Source organism: Saimiri boliviensis, chromosome X (genome assembly GCF_048565385.1).
Source record: "Saimiri boliviensis isolate mSaiBol1 chromosome X, mSaiBol1.pri, whole genome shotgun sequence".
In the NCBI taxonomy this organism is placed as follows: Eukaryota; Metazoa; Chordata; class Mammalia; order Primates; family Cebidae; genus Saimiri; species Saimiri boliviensis.
The window spans coordinates 48,356,806-48,368,868 of NC_133470.1; the positions used below are offsets into that span (position 1 = coordinate 48,356,806).

General features: G+C 47.2%; 1 protein-coding gene across 2 annotated transcripts in view; it reads right to left on the minus strand.

Annotated features, from left to right (window-relative positions):
* Positions 1-11,027, minus strand: part of LOC101043099 (protein FAM156A/FAM156B) — a 50,385-nt gene extending 39,358 nt beyond the window's left edge. The window contains exon 1 of one of the 2 annotated variants that reach the window (XM_074391472.1): positions 10,893-11,027. The gene's annotated coding sequence lies outside the window, so the exon portion shown is untranslated. Of the gene's footprint in view, positions 1-10,868 lie in introns of both variants that reach the window. The other variant, XM_074391473.1, reaches the window with a different exon arrangement.
* Between the last annotated feature and the right edge of the window lie 1,036 nt (positions 11,028-12,063).

The following is a 12,063-nucleotide window of genomic DNA, read 5'->3' on the forward strand; positions in this document are numbered from 1 at the left end:
ACCAAAATAGCCCATACCTTGGTCACAAAATAAACCTTATCAAACGTAAAATAATTGAAATCATACAGAGCATGTTCTCTGATCAAAATAGGAAAAATAAAAAAACACCAAGGAGTAAGAGAAAGTAAACAGGAAAATCTCCAAACTTAGAAATTAAACCATCCATACATTTCTAAATCATCCATGGGTCAGCTGGGCACAGTGGCTCACGCCTGTAATCCCAGCACTTTGGGAGGCCGAGGCGGGCAGATGACAAGGTCAGGAGATCGAGATCATCCTGGCTAACATGGTGAAACCCCGTCTCTACTAAAAATACAAAAAATTAGCCGGGTGTGGCGGCAGCGCCTGTAGTCCCAGTTACTCGGGAGGCTGAAGCAGGAGAATCGCTTGAACCCGGGAGGCAGAGGTTGCAGTGAACCGAGATCATGCCATTACATTCCAGCCTAGGTGACACAGTGAGGTTATGTCTCAAATAAATAAATAAATAAATATCCACGAGTCCAGGAGCAATACAAGGGAAATTAGAAAATATTTTAAACTGAATGAAGATGAAAATACAACATATTAAAATTTGCAGGATGCAGGTAAATCAGTGCTAGGGAGTAAATTTATACCATTAAATGTTCATATTGGAAAAAAATAAAGGATCCAAACCAATTATGAAACTTTCCACCATAAGACACTAGAAAAAGAAAATAAAAATAACCAAAAGTAAGCAGAATGAGGGAAATAAAGATTGGAGCTGCAATCAGTTAAGACTGAAAACAAACAAAACAGAGAAAATCAATGACCCAAAAGCTCTTTCTCTGAAAAGTTTAATACAAGTTAGAGACCCCACAAAAATGAAAATAATACTATGAATAACTAATGTATACTAATTCATAAGTATATGAATGCATATACATTCAGCAACTGAGATAAAAATGAAACAGCTGCTTGAAAGACACGAACTATCAAAGCTTATTCAAAAATAGATCGTTGGCCACTGGCTCATGCCTGTAATCTCAGCACCTTGGGAAGCTCAGGCGGGCAGATAACTTGAGGTCAGGAGTTCAAGATCAGCCTGTCCAACATGGCGAAACTCCGTCTCTACTAAATAATAATAATAATAAAATAAATGGGGGCTGGGAGCAGTGGCTTACACCTGTAATCCCAGCACTTTGGGAGGCCAAGGCGGGCAGATTATGAGGTCAGGAACTTAAAACCAGCCTGCCCAATATGGTGAAATCCATCTAAATAGAAATATACCTATTAAAAGATGGAATTGACAGTTAAAATATTTACCAAATCATGTTATAAGATCAGCATTACACTGACACCAAAATCAGCCAAAGACAGCATTGAGAAAACAACAACTATAGTGTAATCTCCCTCATGAACACGGATTCAGAAAATTATCAATAAATTATCAAGAAAATATTTGGTTAATAATACATCCAATAATATATAAAAAGGATAATGCACCAAGACCAAGTGGGATTTATCCTGGGAATGCAAAGCTGGTTCAATATTCAAAAATATGTCAATGCAATCCACCATATTAATATACCAAAAAAACCTCAAACTCCAACCACACAGTCACAACAATTGATACAGATAAAGCCTTTGACAAAATTCAACAGTCATTCGTAATTTAAAAAAAAAAAAAAACATTCAGCAAACCAGAAGTAGAAAGAAGCTTGCTTAACTTGATATGGAGCAACTAAAAAAATATCTTGGCTGGGCCTAGTGGCTCAGGCCTGTAATCCCAGCACTTTGGGAGGCTGAGGCGGGCAGATCACGAGGTCAGGAGATGGAGACCATCTTGGCCAACATGGTGAAACCCTGTCTCTACTAAAAATACAAAAAAAATAGCTGGGCGGGGTGACACATGCCTGTAGTCCCAACTACTCAGGAGGCTGAGGCGGGAGAATTGCTTGAACCCAGGAGGCAGAGATAGCAGTGAGCCGAGTTCACGCCACTGCACTACAGCCTAGGCGACAGTGCAAGACTCTGTCTCAAAAAATAAAAATCTTACACCTTATATTATACTTAATAGAGAAAGACTAACTGCTTTCTCCATAATTTCAGGAACCAAACGAGGTTGCTCACTCTTACCCCTGTTATTCAATATTGTACTGAAAGTTCCAACCAGTTTAAAAAGGCAAGAAAAAGAAATAAATGGCTTACAGATTGGAAAGGAGGGACTACAACTACTGCAGCTCACAGATGTTATGATTATCTACCTAGAAATCTTGTCAAATTTATAAAAAAGTACTTCTCGAATGAACAAGGGAGTTAAACAACATTATAGAATACATGTTCCACAACAACAAAAAGCAAAGCACTTCTATAGACTAGCAACGAACTGCTTGGAACAAACACTTTTAAAACTACACGATACCATTTACAATAGCTACCCCTCAAACTCTAACAAAATATGTACAGGAATCATATGCAGAAAACCATCAGAAGCTAATGAAAGAAATAAAGAAACAACTAAATAAAGAGAGAGATGTACTATACTCATGGATTAATAGACTCATTATAGGAATGATGTCACCAAACTGATGTACAGATTTCAGGCCATTTCAATCAAATTCCCAGCAGAATTTTTTGTAAATACAGACTGATTCTAAAATGTATGTGTAAAGGTAAAGGAGCTATAATAACCAAAATAACTTTGAACTTTGAGAGCCTGAGGCAGGAGGATTGCTCGAGCCCAGAAGGTTGAGGCTGCAGCGAGTCATGATCATGCCACTGTACTCCAGCCTAGGTGACAGAGTGAGACCCCATCTCTGCAAAAAATAAAAAAACTTAGCCAGATGTGCTGGTGCATACCTGTAATCCCAGCTACTCAAGAGGCTGAGGTCGAAGGATTGCTTGAACCTGAGGCCAAGGTACAGCAAACTGTGATCGTGGTACTGCACTCTAGCCTAGGTGATAGAGAAAGACCCTGTCTCAAAAAAAAAAACTATTTGCCTTATTTTTGTGGATACTTCAATAGAAAGAGAACAGTCTTTTCAACAAATGGTGTTGGAAACATTGGACATCCAGGATATTTATCCTAGAAGAAGGAAAATTTATGTTTACACAAAAATACATGCACAAATGTTTATGGAGGCTCTATTCATAATTGCACCAAATTAGAAATGGCCCAAATGTCTTTCAATGGGTGCATGGATAAAGAAAATCTGCTACACTCATACAATGGAATGTTATTCAGAAAAAAAGAAGGAACTATTGATATATTCAACAACTTGAATGAAACTCAAGGGGCCAGGCGCAGTGGCTCACGCCTGTCATCCTAACACTTCGGGAGGCCGAGCTAGACAGATCACAAGGTCAGGAGTTCAAGACAAGCCTGGCCAAATGGTGAAATCTCATCTCTACTAAAAATACAAATATTAGCTGGGCATGGTGGCACAAGCCTGTAATCCCAGCTACTCCGGAGGCTAAGGAAGGAGAATTGCTTGAACCCGGGAGGCGGAGGTTGCAGTGAGCTGATATCGCACCACGGCACTCCAGCCTGGGTGACAGAGCAACACTCCGTCTCAAGAAAAAAAAAAAAAAGAAAAGAAAGAAAGAAACTCAAAGGCACTATGCTGAATGACGAAGCCAGTCTCAAAAGATTACAGGCTATATTATTTCATTTGTATGACATCCTGGAAAAGACAATAGCATTATGATAGAGAACAGATCAGTGGGTACCAGGGCTTAGGGGTGGCTGAAAGGAGTGACTATACAAGGGCAGCACAAAGAACCCAGGAAGTTCTTTGGGTTAATGCATATGTCCCGGATACTGACTGTGATGGTGGTTATATCAATCTACACATGTGCTCAAATTCATACAACTATACCTCAAGTGTCCAGTTTACTGTATAATTTCAAAAATTAAGAAAATTTGCCCACCAGGCAGGTTAGAATCCTTGCTGTCTGCAGAAATGTTATAATATTCGCATATGCATGCCTAAACACTATTTTTATTTGCTTTTGAGCCATGTAGAAAGGGAATCACATAGGATATCCTCTTTTGTATCTGGCTTCTTTACCTAACATTATGTATCTGCACGGTCTAGCTCATTTCTTCTCATACCTGTGCAGTAATTCATGGTGTGAATCTGGCAGAATTTATTTATGTAACTTATTGGTGTATAATTGGGTTGCTTCCAGTTTTTAGCTATTGCAAATAGGGTGACTCTGTGAACATTATTACATGTACAAGAATGCTCGGCCAAGCATGGTGGCTCACACCTGTAGTCCCAGCACTTTGGGAAGCCGAGGCGGGCAGATCACAAGGTCAGGAGTTCGAGATCCGCCTGACCAATATGGTGAAACACTATCTCTACTAAAAATACAAAAATTATCAGGCCATGGTGGTGGATACCTGTAGTCCCAGCTACTAGGGAAGGTGAGGTGGGAGAATCGCTTGAACCCAGGAGGCAGAGGTTGCAATGAGCCGAGGTTGTGCCACTGCACTCAAGCAGCCCGGACAACAGATAGAGCGAGACACTATTTCAAAAAAAAGAAATGCTCATCACAAGACAGGATGTTCAAAGAGTAAATCAAACAGTAACTAACCATCCAATAGGAGAATGACTGAATAAACTATGGCTACAATAAATGATGGCATATGATCCAAATCACGTCAGAACAGGTGAGTCATTATTTGGATCAATTATCCAAGTGTTAGCCTGGTGGCTGTTGTGATGATGACGCACGGATCTAATGACTGCATGTGGGTCGCAGTCACTCACGGTGAGCTCAGTGGGCTCATCTCCGGGCTCCGCGTGGGCAGAGATGAGGACAAACCAGAAGGAACAGTGACACAGTGGCTGGCCACCCCAGAACACTACAGACAACCTCTCCTGGTCCCCAGCCCACAGATCTGCTCACAGCCTCAGAACTCCCCCGCCTGACTGTCCTGAGCACTTCCAGGAAGGCAGCCCCCGGCCGTGCCTGAGGTGGCCGCATCTATCCTTTCCCCCAACCCTGACCCTCTCCTCCTCCTCTTGGGCCAAATCTGATTTCTCCACACCTCGGCTCCCCTCCATTCATGAGCATCCCCTAAATGTTGGGGGTGTGATGATGCCCATTGCGCAGGTGAGGAGACTGAGGCCTGTAGCGGGCGGCAGCTGGGCCTGCAGCTGCACAGCAGGTCAGTGGGCCTGCGCTGGGTGGGCCGTGCCTCAACCCACAGCTGTGCACTCCCTCAAGCTGTACGGGGATTGTCTGCTGCCTCCTCTCCTAAGGGATCCTCCGGGCCTGTGTCTCCCCCAGACCACCAGGCCTGGAGCTTCTAGACCTGGAGTTCAGGCCCTGGGAGAGGACTGGGTGGAGGCGGAGCCAGCAGCTGGCCAGGATCTGGCTGGGGTGTTGGTGGTTTTTTCCTGAGCCCCAGGCTCTGTTGGGGTCTGTCCCCAGTATTTTCAGGATCTCAGACCAGTGCCCTCAGGACTACCCAACCTATAGTCTGACATGCCCTGGGCACAGGCCTCAGAGCAGTATATCTTGTAGAAGAAAGCATGTAATGCAATCATTAAATAAGATAAAATTATATGAGAATTTCCTTTAGCCATGGAAATGAGCTCAAGGAAAAGGAGCAGGAAGGAGTGAAAAGCCATCTGCAGATGACCCCAAACAGCACTAAAACCTGGCCCTAGGCTGCCCCTACCTGTCCACATGCAGAGAGGGAGGCTCCGAGGGACACCCAGCCTGGAGCTCTTGCACTCTGAGGCCTGAGACTCCACCACGAGTGAATGTTTAAGACTATTCTCTGTCTTCTCTGAGGCTTTCCCAGTCTTGGAGATGAGATTACTCCTGCTGGCAAAGCTGGGTATCACTGCAACGAGACTGTGCTGTGCCAAGAGACACCAACCTCACCGTGGGACCACAGGCTTCCATCAGGGTTCCCTGACTGAAAGGAAAAGGTCACTTTGACTTAGCAGGAAGCTCAGGTTTGGACTTGGTCTCATCCTGGGCAATAGACACTGAGAAGAGGAAGTGGAGGGGTTGTAGGATGTGGGTGGGTGACAGCAGGGCCGAGGGCTGACGACAGAGACAGCAAGGACCATTTGTGAGACTAAGATGCTGGCTCTGGCCAGGAACGGTGGCTCATGCCTGTAATCCCAGCACTTTGGGAGGCCAAGGCAGGTGGATCACTTGAGGTCAGGAGTTTCAGACCAACCTGGTCATCATGGCGAAACCTCATCTCTACTAAAAATACAAAAATTAGCCAGGCATGATGGCACATGCCTGTAATCCCAGCTACTCAGGAGACTGAGGCAGGAGAATCACTTGAACCTGGGAGGCGCAGGTTGCAATGAGCCAAGATCGTATTACTGCACTCCAGAGTGGGCGAGAGTGAGACTGTCTCAAAAAAAAGAAAAGAAAAAGATGCTGGCCCTGGTCACAAGGAGGAGGAAGAGGAGTACCAGGAAGTCCTCTGCAAAGGGCTGTGCTAAGAGCTGGTGCTGATGAGAATACAGAAGGCCCTCACCTGTGAATGGGTGACAGTAGAGTTGACAGTCTTGGAGTTGGATGAGAAAAGCAGGATTCATGTTAGGTGGTCAGCCAGTGTCTGGTACAGAATCACGCAGAGGGGAATGCTGATAGTATTGGTATGAATGGTTGTGTTAGTCAGGGTTCTCCTGAGATATCTAGATATAGATATACAAGAGGGGACTTGTTATGGGAATTGGCTCATGTGACTGTGGAGGCTGAGAAGTTCCGCCACTTCCATCTGCAAGCTGGAGAGCCAGGAAGGTGGATGGTACGATTCAGTCTGAGTCCAAAGGCCCGAGAACCGGCAGAGCCAGGGGTGTTAGTCATGGAGTCTGAAGGCTTGAAAACCTGGAGTTCTGATGTCCAAGGGCAGGAGAAGATGGGGTGTCCCAACTCCAGAACACAGCCTTCTTGTACCTGTGCCCTCGAGAGATTGGACAATGCCCACCCACGTGGATCTTCCTCCCTCGGTCCACTGATTCAAAGGCTAATCTCTTCCGGAAACACCCTCACAGACACATCTGGAGATAACGGTTTGCCAGCTATCTGGGTTTTTCTTAACTCCATCAAGCAGACACCTAAAATTAACCATCACAGTAGTGACATGAAAGGCCTCACTCTGTGAACTGCCTGAGACATGCTGTTCTCCGCTACAGGGTGAGCACTCACTGTCTGGGTCCATCTGTCTACCTCTGTGGCCCCAGTACGGGGACAATAACAGTTACCATCAAGGCTTGCCGAAGAAGAGGGTGTGTGGTAGGCAGAATAGTGTCCCCAGACACATCCATGTCATTCTCCCTAGAACCTCTTCCAGCCAGGGGGATGCCACTGGGCACGTACTCAGTCTTGCCCTGTGCCCGGCACTGCTCTTGGTGACTGACCAGTCACCTCACCTCTCCTTCACATAACCCTGTGAGGAGGAAAAGTTATGACCCTGATGACAGACAAGCAAAGGGAGGCACAGAGAACTGAAGCCACTTGCCCACCATGTCACCTGGGGCAATTTAGTCCCGGCCAGTGTCAGTCCAGCCCCTGCTCCTGTCCACCCTACTACCCTGCCTCGACTAATAGGCCTGTCTACCATGGGCTCAGGAGGAGGGCAGTACACACGTTTTCCCCAAAGCCCACACCTACCCTACTTGGCGGGCATTAGCCCCCTTTATCAATGGGGAACTGAGGCTGGTCAAGGACAGGTGATTTGCCCAAAGTCACACCACCAGGGCTTGGGGTTCCAGGCTTTTATGAAGCCCGCCAGGCCCCAGAGCCCAGGTGTCCCAGGGTATTGTGGGTGTGAATGAGGCCTGAGGGGAGATGGACCCCAATATCTGAGGACAAAATGGACAGGTCCTGTCCATCCCCTGAGAGGCGATGGCCCCTCTCTACGGCTGGTGTTAGGAGCACAGGATAGAGGATTCCCCACCAGACGATCTCCACAAACAGGCCTGAGGGAGCCTCTAGGATAGAAGGCAGGACCTGGAGCCAGGGGAGGTTCTGCAGGCAGGAGGCCGCCCACACTGCGTGGTCCACACCAGGAGGCCGGGGGCGCTGCGAGCCTGTGTGCAGGAGTCACAGACACTCACGCTACTCCCGCTTCCCACTGCACTCTGCTTCACTTGCAGGGTTTCTTTTTGTGCCCGAGAGTGTAGAAAACATGAGTGTATATTTTAATGACAGTAAGTTGCACATTCACGTAATAAGGGCAAAGTTCAAGGTCCATCACCATCTCAGACGTCCCCAGGGTCCCTTCTCAATCAGCATGTTTTTCCTCACGTCCTCCATCTTCCCTTTCTGCCTGTCTCTTCCACCTCAGTTCCCTTCTCATTCCTAAAGTCCTGGCCTCCATCCGAAGAAGAGACGTCGTGCTGGCCATGGTTCCCGTATTATCATTCATCATTTCTACTGGCTGGCTGGCTGACTTTCAGTGTGGATGGCACCTTCCCTCCGGCTGTGGGGCTCAAGCCCTGTGTCTCCCATGGTACAACAGGTCATGCCTCTTTTAGGAATTTCAGGTGTGGGCAGGAAAACAGGCTCAGGGCACTTCTCTGAGCCTCAGGTCCTTCAGCTGTGACATGGGAGAACCCCACCTCCCTCTCAGGTTGGGGGAGAAATAGAGATGGGGACACTGGGCACCTCTAGTGAGTGCTACCTGTCAAAACCTGGGATGAGGCTTTCTTTACCGTCACACATCCTTGAGGTCCCGGACCCACTAGGCACTTCCCCTGCTCCAGGGCTGTTGCCCTTGCTGTTCCTTCTGCCTGGAAAGCTCTTCCCTTAGGTGATCGCAAGGCTTGCTCCTCACTGCCTCCAGGTCTCTACTCAGTCATCACCTCTCCAGGGATGCCTTCCCCGCACAGCCTGAATAAATAACATCCCACCCACTTACCCATTTCCCTGACCCTGTCTTTACTTTTTTTTTTTTTTTCTTTCTTTCTTTCTTTCTTTCTTTCATTTTTTTTTAGACAGAATCTCACTCTGTCACCCAGGCTGGAGTGTAATGGTGCAACCTTGGCTCATTGCAACCTCTGCCTCCCGGGTTCAAGCAATTCTCATGCCTTAGCCTCCCAATTAGCCTATCAGGCACCTGCCACCATGTCCAGCTAGTTTTTGTATTTTTAGTAGAGATGGGGTTTCACCATGTTGGCCGGTCTCGCACTCCTGACCTTAGGTGATCTGCCCACCTCAGCCTCCCAAAGTGCTGGGATTACAGGCATGAGCCACCGTCCAGCCCCTGTCTTAACTTTCTATGTTGCACTTACCACCCTGTGATGTGCTACATATTTGCTGACCAACTCTATGAAATCAGGGATGTTGTTATTTTTGGTTTCTGTTGTATCCACAGAATCTAGAACAGTATTCAGACATATAGCAGATGTTCAGAAAATTATTGTTGAAAGACGGTTGTAGCGGGGCCCTTTATACATATTACTAAGATGCATAGATGCCCTCCAAGATGGATATTGGCCCCATTGTATTGACTATGATACATACTTGGTTCAAGGAGACAAGTGACTTGCCCAATGTCACACAATCAGGACTTGGGGGCTCCAGGCTTTGAAATCATGTCTGCCAGCCTCCAAAACCCACAGTTCCTGGACAGAGCTCTCACAACCAAAAAAGTAAGAAATTTCACTCCTGAGACACAGAACCCCAAACAGCTCAGATACGCAAAGACACCAAAAACAGTTCACTGATCTCACAACCTGAAACAGACTCCAAAATCCCTGCACAGAGACCTCACAACTTGACACAGACCCCCAAACAGAACAGAGAGCACACATGCTGTGCCAAAAGCCCCACACACAACAGACCAAAGTTCTCACTCCTGGGAAACAAATTAAAACTATTCAGATGTCTCACACCCTAGAGAGAGGCCCCTCAAACCATTCAGACATGTCCCAACCTAATACAAAACAGAAACAGAAGTTCAAATAACTCAGAAACATCACATCATCTTAAGATAAAGTCCCCAGACAAATCAGAGAACCTACATTCTGGGCAGAGACCTCTCTCCCCCAAAAAGCTCAGATACTTTACACCTTAAGCAAAATTGTCCCCACCAACACCAGCTCAGAAACATCACAACTTGGGACCCAGAATTGCAAACAGCTCTGAGACTTCATTCACATCCTGGGGTGCAGAAACCTACATAGAGCTCTCACACCCAGGGACACAAATGCCCGAAAAGCTCAGAAGATGCACACCCAGGCCAGGCATGGTGGCTCATGTCTGTAATCCCAGCACTTTGGGAGACCAAGGTGGGAGGATCAGTTGAGGCCAGGAGTTCAAAACCAGCCTGATCAACATAGCGAGACCCCGTTTCTACAAAAAAAAAAAAAAAAAATTAAAAACAGCCGGACATGGTGGTGCACATCTACAGTCCCAGCTACTCGGGAGGCTGAAGCAGGAGGATCGCTGGAGCCCAGGAGTATGAGGCTGCAGTGAGCCATGATTAGCCACTGCACTCCAGCCTGGGTGACAGAGTGAGACTCTACCTGGAAACAAACAAGAGAACAAGAGAAAAGAAGGGACATCCAGACATATAGGCACACAAAGCCTATGAAACCTCATACGGTGGCACACAAAATCCACTCAGATAAAATATCCCACTCAAACACAATCTGGTCCCCAAATGGCCCAGAGTGATCAAATATACCCAAACTGCATCTGAGATGTCATACCTAAAGATACACATCCCCAAAACTACCTTACCCGCTTTATTTCCCAGGCAAACACCAAACAAGCTCAGAGACCACTCCCTGGACATTGAGTGTAGCGGAAGGAATGATGGTGCGGTGCCAAAAGCACCAGACTAGCTAGGCTTGTGACGGAGTTAAGGGTAAACAAGACTGAAAGAGTTAAGGGTAAACAAGACTGAAAGAGCTCACGTGAAGCGAATGACTAGTGCAAACCTTGCTGGGGTGGCATCTCCAGCCCCTTTGGGGCAGTCGGTTGGTGAGTAGGCCAAAGAACTCTACTCTAAAAAGCCACACACCCTCCTCGCTCCAGCTGCCTGAACTCCAGCTCGGCAGTCAACATGCCTGTCCCAAACTGAAGGCCAATGGGAACCAGAGACGCGACGAGGGAGGCAGGGCCTAGCCTGTCCATCCGGAGCCACTCCGCGCCCCGGAAAAACTTAGTCCGGCGCTCACGCAGTGACCAATCACCGCCCGGGACGGCCCTCGACCCCGCCCTTTATATCTCGAAGCCAATCGCTTGCCCCTTTGCGGTCCCCGGCGGGATTTGACTATGTAGAAACGAAGAGGTGGAAGTGAAGTGAAAATGATGGCTGCACCAGGTTCGAAAGGGCTGGGAACCGAGTGGTGAGAGTAAGGAAGGACCTAACGGGGCTGGAACTGTGGTAGAGTCTCCACGTGGGTTTAAAGAGACCCTCAGTCCTGTCACACACAAGGGATTATTCCAAAATGGACAGGCGGAGTGGACTGTCCTTCCTCTGCGCCCCTCAATGGTACGTCCCAGGATTGAACTGTTCCATCCCGCGCGCCCCTTGGTGGTGCAAACAAGGAACAGCTAGGCGATGCAGATGCCCATGGACCATTCTGGGCTGCCCCTTAAAGGGTGAGAGGGCATAGTCAGGACAAAAACTGACTGCATACCCACTACAATCTTGAACAAGAGAAAAGCGTTCCTAAGCAGTAACCTTCCACTACCTTCCTACGGTGTCCACCATCAAACATTTACTGCGTGCTGGGCATTGTGCTCACTTGTGCCTCCCTGGGTAATGCAGAATACGTCTAATGGGGTGCCTGCTGGCCTGGGAACCCAGCCACAGTCCCCTGGGGCAGGAGGGATGGAACTCCTGACTGGGGTCAGAAGGCCTGATGTGAGCCAGGTGTCTATTCTTGACTGTCAGTAATGGGTGAGAGGGACAGCAGGATCTTCAAGCTCTGTTAGGGAAAGGGCCATTTCTCAGGGGCCTCCAAGGAGAATGAGTAGGTCAGATAAATCCAGTCACCCCTGAATATGTTCCCTAGCAGAATCCTCAACCTGTCTAGCTATGTCTCTCACTAGAACTTTGCATTTGTTTATTCATTTGCTAATTTATTCATTCTGTCCAAATTA